The sequence below is a fragment of the Physcomitrium patens genome, chromosome 18, assembly GCF_059467195.1.
Source record: "Physcomitrium patens ecotype Gransden chromosome 18, ASM5946719v1, whole genome shotgun sequence".
Taxonomy (NCBI): Eukaryota; Viridiplantae; Streptophyta; class Bryopsida; order Funariales; family Funariaceae; genus Physcomitrium; species Physcomitrium patens.
In genome coordinates, this window is record NC_143427.1 from 6932407 (window position 1) to 6945255 (window position 12849).

The window sequence follows — 12849 nt, forward strand, 5'->3', positions numbered from 1 at the left end:
TTATTCATTTCTAAAAATTAAAAAAAAAGAAAAAAAAGAATAATAAATAAACACTCTTTTCAAATTGACAAGGACATAAATCTCAAAAAAGAAAATTTAATACATTCTTGTTTCACTTAAAAAGATTAGAAAGTCATCTATAAAGCTTTTAGAAAGCTTTTTTAGAAGATATTATGAAATTAATATATTTTTACCTACTTCTATCTAATCATATAAATAATTATTGGAATAAATACATATATTTGTAACACAAAGTTGTTTCTATAAAGCTTATAAAGAACTTGTTCATAAGATATTATCAAAGTTATTTATTTTTATTTATTTCTATTAATTTATATTATCTAAATATAAATTATATAAACTTTTTTTGTGATTATATAAATAAATATAATTAAAAAATTATATAAAAAAATATTTTTTTTTAATGACAACTGGTTGTTCAATCAATTGTACCACCACTTATTGCACCAACACTTAGGACACAAAGAAAATCATTGCTATATACAAAGTACAAAGAAGGGACTAGTTTGGATCCTCACATTATCTAGTTTGAGAGGACTTTGTGGGATAATAGAGAGGTTGATGAGCAATAATTTATTTATTTATTTAGCACAATATTGCTAGATAATATAAGAGTTTGATATGAGAGTTCATTAGAAAATTAAATTTATTGCTCTTAGGATGATACAAAGGCTGATTTCAAAAAGATGTAGAACAAATAAACCTTTGAAGAGGTTGTCTATTGGAAACTAAAGTCTTTCAAGTAGAAAAACAAAAAAAAGATAAAAGATTATTATGATTGATTCATAAATTTGATTAATTTTTTTTTAATTAGATCTAAGAAAAGAATTTATAATCACTTATTTTAGAGTAGATTTACTAGATTATATTCAAATCTCAATCAATATAAGACATGTAAAGAGTCTAACCAATCTAATCAATGATGTCCTATGGTGTAAAAAAAATTGTATTGAGACATGTAGAAAATCAACCAAGATAGAGGTGAAAAAAAACTAATTAATCAATAAAATTGAAAATACAAATAATAAACATATCAATATATGAGAGACACCTAAAAAATACTATAATATATACAAGAAGCATGGGCATAATGATAAATACTATTGGTTCAATTTTAAAAATCCTAAGAATTCAGAAGGCAAGAACGAAGAATAAAGTCTTGTAAGGATAAACAAGATATTAGTATAACAACAACTAATAGTTAACAAAGGTATCTATAATCCAAGGTATCTAAAATCCCTAATTAATAAGAAGTATTGGTCAATAAATGATGTCTAATCCAAAACTAGAGGAGTACTTCTTGTGTCATGAACAAAGACATAGATATTAGAATTACCTAAAGAAACATTGGTAGAAGTATTTTTTGATAAATACAGAATAATAGATTAAAAAATTAGATCAAAATTTTAATAATGTTCAAATCAAATGGATGGATGACCTTGATGACTTGATAGACATGGCTAGTATGATCCAAATGCAATAGCATTTTTTTATTTTTTATTTTTTATTTTTTTTAAATAAAATAAAAAAATCAAGATGCAAAAACCTTATAAGGCCTATATTGAAGGAGATTTGAAGAAAAAAGAGTATATTAAAAATTTAATGATGGAAGCCTTTAAAGAGATTTAGTTGAAAAAAGTTGAAGAATAAAAAATAATTGAGGATGCCCAAAACCGGACTAATTTTGTATGTAGAAATATTACTAAAAGAAAGGTGTTGGAAAAGAATTAAACATGATTTTTGGACTTTGATGCTTTAGACTATACTATCAAGGTAGATACTTTAGTAGATGAGCAATCTCAAGAGACAAATTCAACTGAAGAATTTTTTAAAAAAAATTCCAAAGATGGTAGATTCATTGACATTAGATAGTTCAACTTTGGTTTACTGGAACAATTGTTGCTGATGGCTCCAAACATTACAAATTTTATTAATGCTTATGGATTTTTAAAATAAAATATCAATCCAAATTTGGGTTTAGATCCAATATCTACTACAAAACTAAAGACTAGTTTGTTATTCAAGAAAAGAGATGTTGTATTAAATACCTATATTATTTAAATAAATAGAAATAAATAGAAATAAATTAATTAAATAATTATTTTTTAAAAAATCTTTGAAAAATATTTTTAGATATAGATAAAATATTTTGGCTTTTATAAATAAGCTTTCCACAAGATATTATCATATTTATCTACTTTGACTTACTTCTACATATTCTTATTATCTAGATAATTATCAGGATAAATATGTATGTCTATGATACATATGGCTATTAAAATTATCATAAAAGTTTTTTATATTTTAAAAAATAGATTAAAAAAAATCTACAACTTAATAGTTAGGTAACAAGCCTCACAATTTCTACAAAGCTTTGATCAAATCTTTTTTTTGTAGCTACTACATAATAAGACAAGATTGAGACCATCTTCAATCTTGCCAAGACCTTTCATATATTCTAATCTTACATCAAAATTCTCTAGCTTCTTTGTAATAAGCAGCAACCATTATATTTTATTCTATATTTTATATTATAAAATATTTCTTTATTTTCTTTATACTAATATAAGAGTGTATTGTCTTTTTAAAATTTTATCTTGATTATTATTCTTGATAAAATTAAAATAAATATAAGATAGAAAAAAGTAGAATTATAAATTATAAATAAATTATATATTTTATATTATTATATTTAAAATATCCTTATTGATGGTAACATCTAATTAAAAAATAGATACAAAAAATAAATGTAATAAATATGTTAATAAGACTAATCATAATTAGAAGTTCAAGTAGTACTACAACTTATTACATATAAATTTTTTTAAATAAAAATAATAATTGAGATAGAATACCTTATGTTAATAATTATTTTTACTTATTTTGACAAAATTTAAGTCAAAGTAGCAATTATTGTAGTTGTGACTTGTAGTTTGTATATTTAATATAAAAAAACATATAGAAAGCTTATGTATTACTTAGAATTGGTTTTGTAGTACAACATATATCATACTGGATGCTCATATACAATATTTCATAAACTATCTTCATAAGATATAGTGGCTTTAGTGTTTGACTTTATAAAATCAGAAATTCATGTGTCTTTTTTTGAATCTTAATAATTTTTTAATTTCTAATATGAGTGTACATTTTTTTATCTATTTTTAGTTTTATATCTATTTTTAATAATATAATATTAAATTATATACATTGTCTCTTTTGTTTATGTTAAACTTAAAATAATATATTCAATAATGAATGAAGATTATGTCTCAAAATCTAAAAATAATTTCTCTAATTTTTTTAATTCTAAATTAATTAATTTTATTATAAAAAATTATTAAAAAAATTAAATAATATTTTATTTAAAATCACTATTTTAAAAGGTAGCTTATATGAATAAAATTATATTTTTTATAAATAAATATTTTCATTAAATAATAATTTAATTAATTTAAAAATAAGATAAAAATAAAATAAGTATCAATATTTTTTAATTCAATATTAGTTTTAAAAATAAAAAATCCAAATAAAAAATAAAATTGATAATTACTACACAATTATGATCTTTAATTACTACATCTAAAGGAATAGTTTCATGGATAACATCTTTAAAAGACAATAAATGACCATCTATGACTTCTACGAGTATAGATTTAATTTACTTGACTAAATATATTTCTTATTTTTTGACAAAGTCTTCATCTATAAAACAAGTTAAGGCTCTTGAATCCAATGAGGCAAAGACTTTGTAATTTTTAGGTCCCAAATACATATCTATTATAAAATAAGATAAGGGATTTAAAGAAAAAAATATGACCTATATTAAATGTTATACATGATTCTAGCCACATGGTCTCTATTGTAGTTGGATTTTTTTTTTTTTTTTTTCTAATACATTATCTTCTCTAGCTACCATACTTTTTATTTTGTAGTTGTATTGTCTCTTTAGACAATATTGAGCAGTGTGCTTAGCTTCTCCACAATATAGACACAAACTTTCTTTACAATATCAAGTCTTTTTTTACTTAATAAAAAGTTTAAAACATATTATATCAATTTGCATTGGTTTTGGCCTTGATAATTAAGTTTCTAAAAACTTAGGAGCTACCATCATTACTTAACTTATTCTTTTTTAGCCAAATCTTTGTTCTTGATGCCTTTTAAATAGTTAATTATTGCATGCAATGGCTAAAGTAATATATTATTTCAAAGAATCTACTTTTGGCATTGTCAATAACAAATCTTTGACGTTATCCTTTAATTCATACCAAAATTGATTGATAAGAGCTTGTTATTCTAGTCAATGTCACAAGCAAGATTTTAAAATTTAATAGCACATATAGTGACTAATTGTGATCTTTATCATAAAGATAAGAACTTGATCTCTGCTATTCTTTTTCAAACACTTTCTTTGAATAAGATCGTAAATATTTTTAGGAATGAATTCAAATTATAAAAGAGTTGTGAATTCTTTTCTATCAAAGGTGCAAACCAAAAGAAAGCACTTCTAGATAGAAGTACATTTATGAATCCAACTTGAGTAAATCCATCAAGGTATTAGAAAAGATACTATCTTAGATAGAACTTGACTTGATACAGAAATCCTCAAAATTTTGATCTTATTCCATCAAATATCTTAGTCATATTAATCCTTGTCTCTCTTATGCTTGTAGAAGCAAGACTTTTTGGTTTTGGTTGTAAGATCAATCTACTCGCTTCTCTCAATTATACAATTTCCTGGCATAGACTCTAATCTTCTTCCATAGGCATAGGAATAGTACTTCCATGGTTGATATTAGTGATGTATGAAATTTCCACCCTAAAAGTGTTGATAAGCTTATAATCATTTGGAATAGTTGCAAATCTATTTTCAATTCCATTTCAAACAACATAATAAATTCAGAAGTCAAATTAGAGAAAAGTAATTTGTAACCTCTAATATCATATGAATTTTTTTATAAAGATAGATAATCTATTTTCATTAAGAAAAATAATCTATTTTCATTAAAAACAAGCTAAGAACAATAAATTAGGATTCTTGTCAATCTATCAAAGACAAGAACTCAAAGAAGGTATGTAAACAAATGAGAAATAAATCAAAGAGAGATAAAAAATTAATAAATATATATATGTGCATATATATATATATATATATATATATATATATATTTGTTTAATAAGAAACTAAAATGACTATTTCCAAAGACTATAAAACTAATGACTCTTGTAATTAAACTAGAAGCAAGAAAAGAATTGTCAAGAATAAAGAAGGCTTTACTTTTGTTTCTGTATGTATTATCTACCTAAGAGCTACATGGCAACATTCTATAGGACCTCCAATATATGTCCAATTTACAAGATACATATCTTAACTTGCATGGCAAGTTTTTTATAAGTGTCCCACATTGTTAGCTTGTACCACAAGCTATCAATACGTATAACACATGGCTAATTTATTAGCCAAGTTTCTAACCTATCAATTACCTATAGATATGTATAAAGATTTTAAGAAGCTTCTCCATAAGATATTATTAAATTAAACTACTTTTATTTATTTCTATGTATTTATATTATTTAGGTAATTATAGACATATCCATGACAATCAAATAGATTTGATCAAAAAATTAATTGCTTGTTTTTACTAAATTAAAGATTATCACAATCGAACTTTAGCTACCATTATAAAATTATAAAATTCAACTTAGAACCAATTGTAAAAACCTTTTTGCATCTAATTATTAATTGTAAAGTTGATTGCTTATTTATACCAAAGAAATAAAATACAAATAAAAAAAAATTGTAATTTATAACTTTATTAAAAAAATACAAGGCTATAGAAGTTTAAATAGAAGAAAGTATAGAATTCAAAAACATAAGAAAGTGTGAGTAATTGTTTTTAAACTTTAATTATTGATTTTTATTGAATTAATAAGTTTTTAGATTTTTATTTATAAAAATTAAATATTGAGATTACATATGATATTAAGATCTTACAAAGGTTATCTACTTTATAAAGAAAAACTCTCTTTTGAAAGCCTTGGCCTTTAGAGAGTAAGTAAAGTTAGAACAATCCATGAAATACACCAAATAATTTTTCTTATAATAATTCTAAATTTTTCAACTGATTTCTTAATTTTGATAATTTGAGAATTAATTTTTTTAAAATATTGAATATTATTAGAAATATTCAGCATTATTATTTTTTAAATTATAAATATACTTATTTTAGGTGGATGTATTGCAAATTCTAGAATATAACATTGTTTTTACCATGTAAATAAAACATGCATTCTACCTTATTTTCTTCTTTTATGACATGATGGCTCATTTTTCTAAATAACCCACCAACCAAATATAGTTTTTGAATATCAGCAAATCACAAGCTTTAAAAGTTGTGCCCTCTCACCTTCTCCCCTACATACTAAAAACCACATAGCTTGTTTTGCCAATTTGCCTGTCTCAAATCAACCCTCTTCAAAATCATAGTAGCTGACATTCATTAGATGGCATTTCAGGGTTTGGGCATCCCAGTTAGGAGCAGGACTGATGCTGGTGCTCCCATTGGGGATGTTTCCAAACATGAGTATTTGGTAATTGATTGTGATTTCTTACAAAAGTTGCAATCTAACCCTGTGACAAGCAAACTAGGTGGTGCCTGGTCATCTTCACCATCCAGTGCCCTTGTCAATTATCTTGTGCCCTAATTACCAACCCTCCAGTACTCTTTTGACACTCTGTGCAAAGACACCCTCACAACATACATGAAGCCTGTGAATTGTTGCATGCTAAGAAAGATGGGGGGGGGGGGGGGACAATTAAACTTAAAACAAGTAGTACCAAACTTGCTTTGTAACTTTGAAAACTTGGTTGGGGTAAAGCCTATGAGTAAAGCCTCTTCTGACATACAAAGGAAACGACCACAAGTTTCTCTGATTTTCTCCAGCTCTCTTGCTATTTCCAAGGGAAACACCAAGCACTGAATCTGAGTGATGGCAACTGTGATTCACTGCAGCCCCGTGGCTGGATGCCTTGGTGAGGGTGACTGGAGCTGTACACAGGGCCAGACACAGCTACAACGACCAGTGGCACTGCTCCCACATCCCCATTGTCCTTTCAAGCCAGGTGCCCTGTTCCATCTCAAAAATATGGTTGTGATTCTCTGCACAGGCTGGAGAGCAGAATTGATTCTACAAAGACTTGTGACCTTCCCTCCCCCTCCTCCTCCTCCTCCCCCCCCCCCCCCCCCCCCCCCCCCTCACCAGTTCAAATTACAGGATGGGTAGTGGTGGGCAATGCCTAATCTGAGACTGCTTGCTCTATGCAAACACATGTCCCACTGGTTTGATAGAATTTGATATTACATGGGGATCTACTCCAGAGATTGGGCATCCTCAAGCCAGTGGGAGGTCTTGTATGTAGAAGAAGAAGAAAAATGAGCATATTCTCCTTCTTGCTGACTGTGATTGCAACCCTCATGATATCAGGGGGCAGGGGGGTTCATGTCACATAAGCTGCCCCATCAAGGAATGAGAAAAAAATAGCTTGCAACAGTTGTGTGTGTATGTAAGTGTTGTTCAGATCTTTGTATTGAGTATTTATCATCATTATTATTATTCAAAAAGTGATGACATTGTACCAGAGTAAGAATTTTGGAAAAAAATTCAGAGTACAGCTCCATCATGAATTCCCTCTGCAAGTTCATAATTATCATTTTGGCAAATCAACAGCAAAATGAAGTACCAACTTTGGTGGCACACTAACTTTGTGCCTGTAGGCTGTAAGGGGGGTTTAGTCTCTCAGGAAAGGGGGAAATGTACAGTCAGCCTTTTTAGTCTGACGATGATTGCCCAGCTTGTTTTCTTACACTCAGCACATGAGGACCAGTAAGTACATCACCTGGACATATTCTCACATCAAGTGGTTAGTTAACCCCTTCATCTCATTCAATAGCAAAGAATAGCTGAGGACAGCTGATAGACTCATGGCTGACACCTGACAGAATTGGCTAGACATGGGTTTTTCTTTTGTATATATATATATATATGTATATATGTGCTCATATATATATATATATATATATATATACAAAAGAAAAAAAAAAACCAGATGTAGATTGTGGTAGGATTTCTGGAGCTGTGTTCTCTAATGACACCTGCTTCTGAACAATGCACTGGAATTGATTTACTGTTGATACAAATGTAACCCATCATGTAGTTCCACAGCAAACATGGAGGGTAGATGACCTAACACCCATCCAATTAATTTCTGCTATTTGTTTTCATTTTAAATTTGTAACGTTGTTGTTGTTGTTGTTGTTGTTGTTCATGCTGTTAATATGTTCTGACGAAACCATTTGCAACCAGCGAAGTGGGAAGGAGCAGACTAGCAGAATCTCTTGGGAGCCACTGAGTAAGGTATAACTGTCTGACTGGGGGTCTGCTGTTGAGTAGTGTGTAAGAGTCTGACCACGCAATACGGTGGTTATCAGTTCGTAGAATGGGCCCAATCAGACGTGATGAGGTGGGCATGAGGCTGTCCCTTCAGGGCTACTATATACATAGCAGGTGCCTCCCAGCTTCTCTATCATTTCCATGTCCAGTTGTGCTCGATCTCCCAGCATTTGCATGCTTCTGGTGGTCCTGGATCTCAATAGAAGCGCTACTGAACCACTTGATCTCCTAGAATGTTCAGTCGTTCAGGATGCTGGAGGTGCCAACTTTCCAGTCAAAATGGTCGGGGCCGTTCCTGAGTCTCAAGGGTGACGTCATGACCAGCATCAGCTCAGGGGCAGTAGCATGGAGAGCTGTTCAGACTCTGAGAGAGGGGTGTGGAAAACATGTACTGTTGTATCGACACTCGTCGCTCACAGTCTGCACAGCTCTCTGTGTTGCTCCCTCTAATTGACTTCACAACGAGGGGAAGGCTCAATCCACTACCTGTTGAGATCTAGCTAGCGACAGTTTGATGTTCTGCTTATGCTTTTCATTTCTTGCAGATATTGCACTGTGATCACTGCAATTACTTCATTTTTCAACGTTGGACATTCTATTTCTGCAAGAAGAGGATTTTCTGTATACTGTCTTCTAAGTTGTGTTTCGAGCGGTCTTTTTCCAGCCGGTTCAATAACTCTGACATATCGATCAATTCCACAGGCGGCCTGCACTGGGAAGGACGTTGTTCATGCAGAGTAGGAGAAGCCTGTTTGTGCAGGACTGTAAGACTTCATGTGCTGGTGTATATTGCAGTCTTGTTTCTCAGCTCCGGTGCATTTCAAGTCTATATTCGTGATGCAAAGAGCACCATCAGTCGTGTGCCTCTTCGTTTTTGAAAATCAGTTGAGACTAGTAAGCTTCTAGATGCTTGTGATCATACAATAGGAGTGAATGTCTCTTTATCGCGCAATTTTCAGAAATAAATAGTCACCATCTATTGGTTTAAGCACGATTCAATTTTTTGGGGGTCTCCTAAGATTGATGTGGTTGTAGCTCAGAAAACTGCTCGTGCATCTCAAGTGTGGATTATCTTAGATTACAAAATGTTTTTTGTTTCACATAATTTCTGGTGATTCTTATTGTAGGAGACACCATGGCCGCTGCGATTCTTTGACCTCCTGACTTTTCACTCAAAATAGCAGCACATTGGGAGGTTCTTAAATTATCACATTGAAAGAGTTGTCAATCTGGTGAAGTAGCAATACATGTAGTTCTGTACTGCCTTGATGCAGTAATTGTGCGTCACTCTTAAATATGAGATTCTGGTTTAAACACAAGTTTCAATTCTCGACAGCCTGTCAACAAGTTCTACTAGATTTTAAGGACCCTCTTACAGTTTCCATTAATAAATCCACATGAACTTGAGCTAAAAAAAAACCTATAATTTGTCTCATTTTTTAATATTTATTACTAGACTAATCACAACATTCTTTTCCGTCAGTGGAATGCATAACACTGGTGGTTGTTTCTCATATCTAGTACATTTTCTATGAGTATCACATTTTAGTCCTGGGAAAGTCCTCAATGTGGTCAAATGTGGTACAACTCTACAATATATTCATAGAAAAGCAAGGCAGTCTGGCACCGAAGCTGTTGATTGAGAAGCTATTATTACTGTTCACGTTGGTTTCAAACTCACAGACGAAGCTTATCCAAAGTAGTGCTGGTTGCATTTTGAGAAAATTATCAACAAGCGTATGTGACATGATAAACTGCGGACTGTAGACATACCTAAAAAAATCTCGTGAAAAGGGACCCGCAGAAAGAGAAGTAGTGACAGCTTGGCAGCTACGATTGGGAGAATATGGAGGATCAACTGAACAGTATCGCCAATTATGGTGCTAGTTGCTGTGAACATGAAGCAAGTCAGATGAAAGAGCTGTACACTGGCGCGAGAATCAATATAGGATACTGATCTTCTGTTGAGATTAGTTTGTACCATCCTTAAAAAAGAGTATAATCAAACCGCTGACTTTGTGATCTTTTCTAAAGCATTTTTGGCCTCAGATTTGTGCAGTACGAAATTCCTGCTGAACACGTTGGAGTTCTTGTGAATCACTGTTGTCACTGAGCTTTGTCAAGAAGAAAAAATAGAACCAGGTCAGTGAGGTCCGAAGCAGGAGATCGATCTTATCTGCTTCAGAAAGCTAAGGTCGACAACCAAGAACTGCAACGGTGTAGTGCAAAAGAAACAAGTAATAAACTTGTAGCATAGCTCTTCACCAACTTATTTCTGGATGAGGATATGATAAGCTAGGATTTGAAAAAGATCAAAAAACTGATCGGTAGATACTGTTACTAGTCAACTGTTCTCTGTGAATCAGAGAAATGTACAATCCTCATTCCAAATCCCAGTCCTATTTTTAAGGTGCTTTGATGTTGAAATTATTTATGCCGGAAACCTCTTCATTAAAATTAAAAAATTATGCAATACAGTTCAAAGCTCACTCAACCTTTCCGGGATATTAATAAATGGTATTCCGATCTACATCGGGTCACTCATCGATCTTCCAAATTCTTTACTGGTTCAAAGATTTATAAAAGGGTATGCAAAGCATGGCAACTAATGACGAAATACTTCACAGATATAGATCATATAACTTTTTATTTTATACTTAATTATCCCCTATTGAATGGAGACAACTTTCATTTAATAGAATCCACTATTATTCAAGAAAAGGAAATTATATTTAGTAAGGCTTGCTTTTGGCAAATCAAAAATTTATGATGTGAGGAGTATAAGAGATGGTGTTTATGGAATGGAGTTTAAGATAAGTGCTACATGAATGTTTTTTTTTTTTTTTTTTTTTTTTTTTTTATCATTATTTTTGGAATTTTATGATAGATCAAACATTACAACACTAGACATAATTAAATATCTAAGGTCCAAAAACTTTTAGAGATAAAAGATTGGATTAATTTTTTTAATAAGACAATCATGATAAGTCTTCTTTTCTTTTTCAAATTACAAAACAAGTAGAATAGATGATGACCTTTTAAACATTAATTGTCACCTTAAACAATTAATATATACAACTAGCAAAGATATCTTTATATTAAGAAAAGATTGGACTTCTAATGAAAAGGTTAGATACACTCAATGCCTTCTAAAGAACTTTAGACTTTATCATAATAGGTCCTTTATTTATTTACAATTTCAAGGTGATTGTCTTGCAAGGTGCATTATATTAACAACTTAAATCACTAATATATTTTAGAATGATTGACGAATTTAAATTTGATTCTAATGACTTCATATGAAATGAATTGTATACTTTAAAAGAATGTAGCACAAAATTTAGTGAAAAACTCTCAAAGAGCTATATTTCTTTTATACAATTACATATTATAAAATAAATTGAGATACTTTCAACAAACTCAGAATCCAATTAGAAAAAAAAATTAGATATAAAATATATGTAGAGAAGAATTTAGACTTATTTGGTTAATATGGCACATAAGAATTCTAATAAATGCTTGGAGTTAAAAAAAAACACAAATGCAAACGATACTTGATTTATGCTTCTTTTGTTCTCTTTATACTTTTGAAACAATCTTATAAAGCTTTTTGAAATGTAATGCAATCCAAATTATATAAGAGTAGAAAATAATCTTTTTATATGTAAACAAAAATACTCAAGACCTAGATTCCCTCTACATTTTGCTTTGACAAAAAAACAAAAAAACAAAAAAAAAAAATAGTACCCCTCTTGTCAACTTGAAAGACATGAAAAACTTTAGAATTAAGAAAATAAGAACAAAAGAATCAACAGAATAAGAGATGCAGAAACCTACTTGAGATTGAACTACACTCCACCACCTCAAGCCAGGTTAGTGACCTTCATAGTGTCGCATTATGTATCCAACTTCATACCCCTTATGTTTCAACAAAAAAAAAAAAAACAAAAAACAAGAAACAATACAAAAAAAGAAAAATTAAAAAAAAAATCTGTACAAAATCGCAACAATGATCCTTTTATGGCAATTCTAGCAGCATTTACTTAAAATCACAACAAAACTGAATGCACTATAAATTGACCATCTAAATTATCACTCGGTCTCATAGCCATTCTCAAGGTCGTAACAGAATCTCACACAGAGGCTCCAACTAAGTCTCAGAGAGGGTTAACGACCTAGACCCACGGACTGGCGCCGCCGTCTCGATAGTCCGAAAAGGCAGCTCCGAATTTCGACACCCCAAACGATCACAGCCGGTGCAATGATCGACTCAAGCCTCGAGTCATGGCTAATTATAGCAATGAATCCGATCACGGAGTATCTTGAACGACATATCGGAGTGGTGAATTCCAGATTGTCGGCACCACCAAAGCG

The 12849-nt window shown here is 30.5% G+C and overlaps 1 long non-coding RNA gene across 1 annotated transcript; it reads left to right on the forward strand.

Annotated features, from left to right (window-relative positions):
* Positions 1-8472: 8472 nt before the first annotated feature.
* Positions 8473-9794, forward strand: LOC141046481 (uncharacterized). Its single transcript, XR_012219514.2, has 2 exons — positions 8473-9369; positions 9603-9794. It is a non-coding gene; the product is annotated as an uncharacterized LOC141046481 (long non-coding RNA).
* Positions 9795-12849: the final 3055 nt, after the last annotated feature.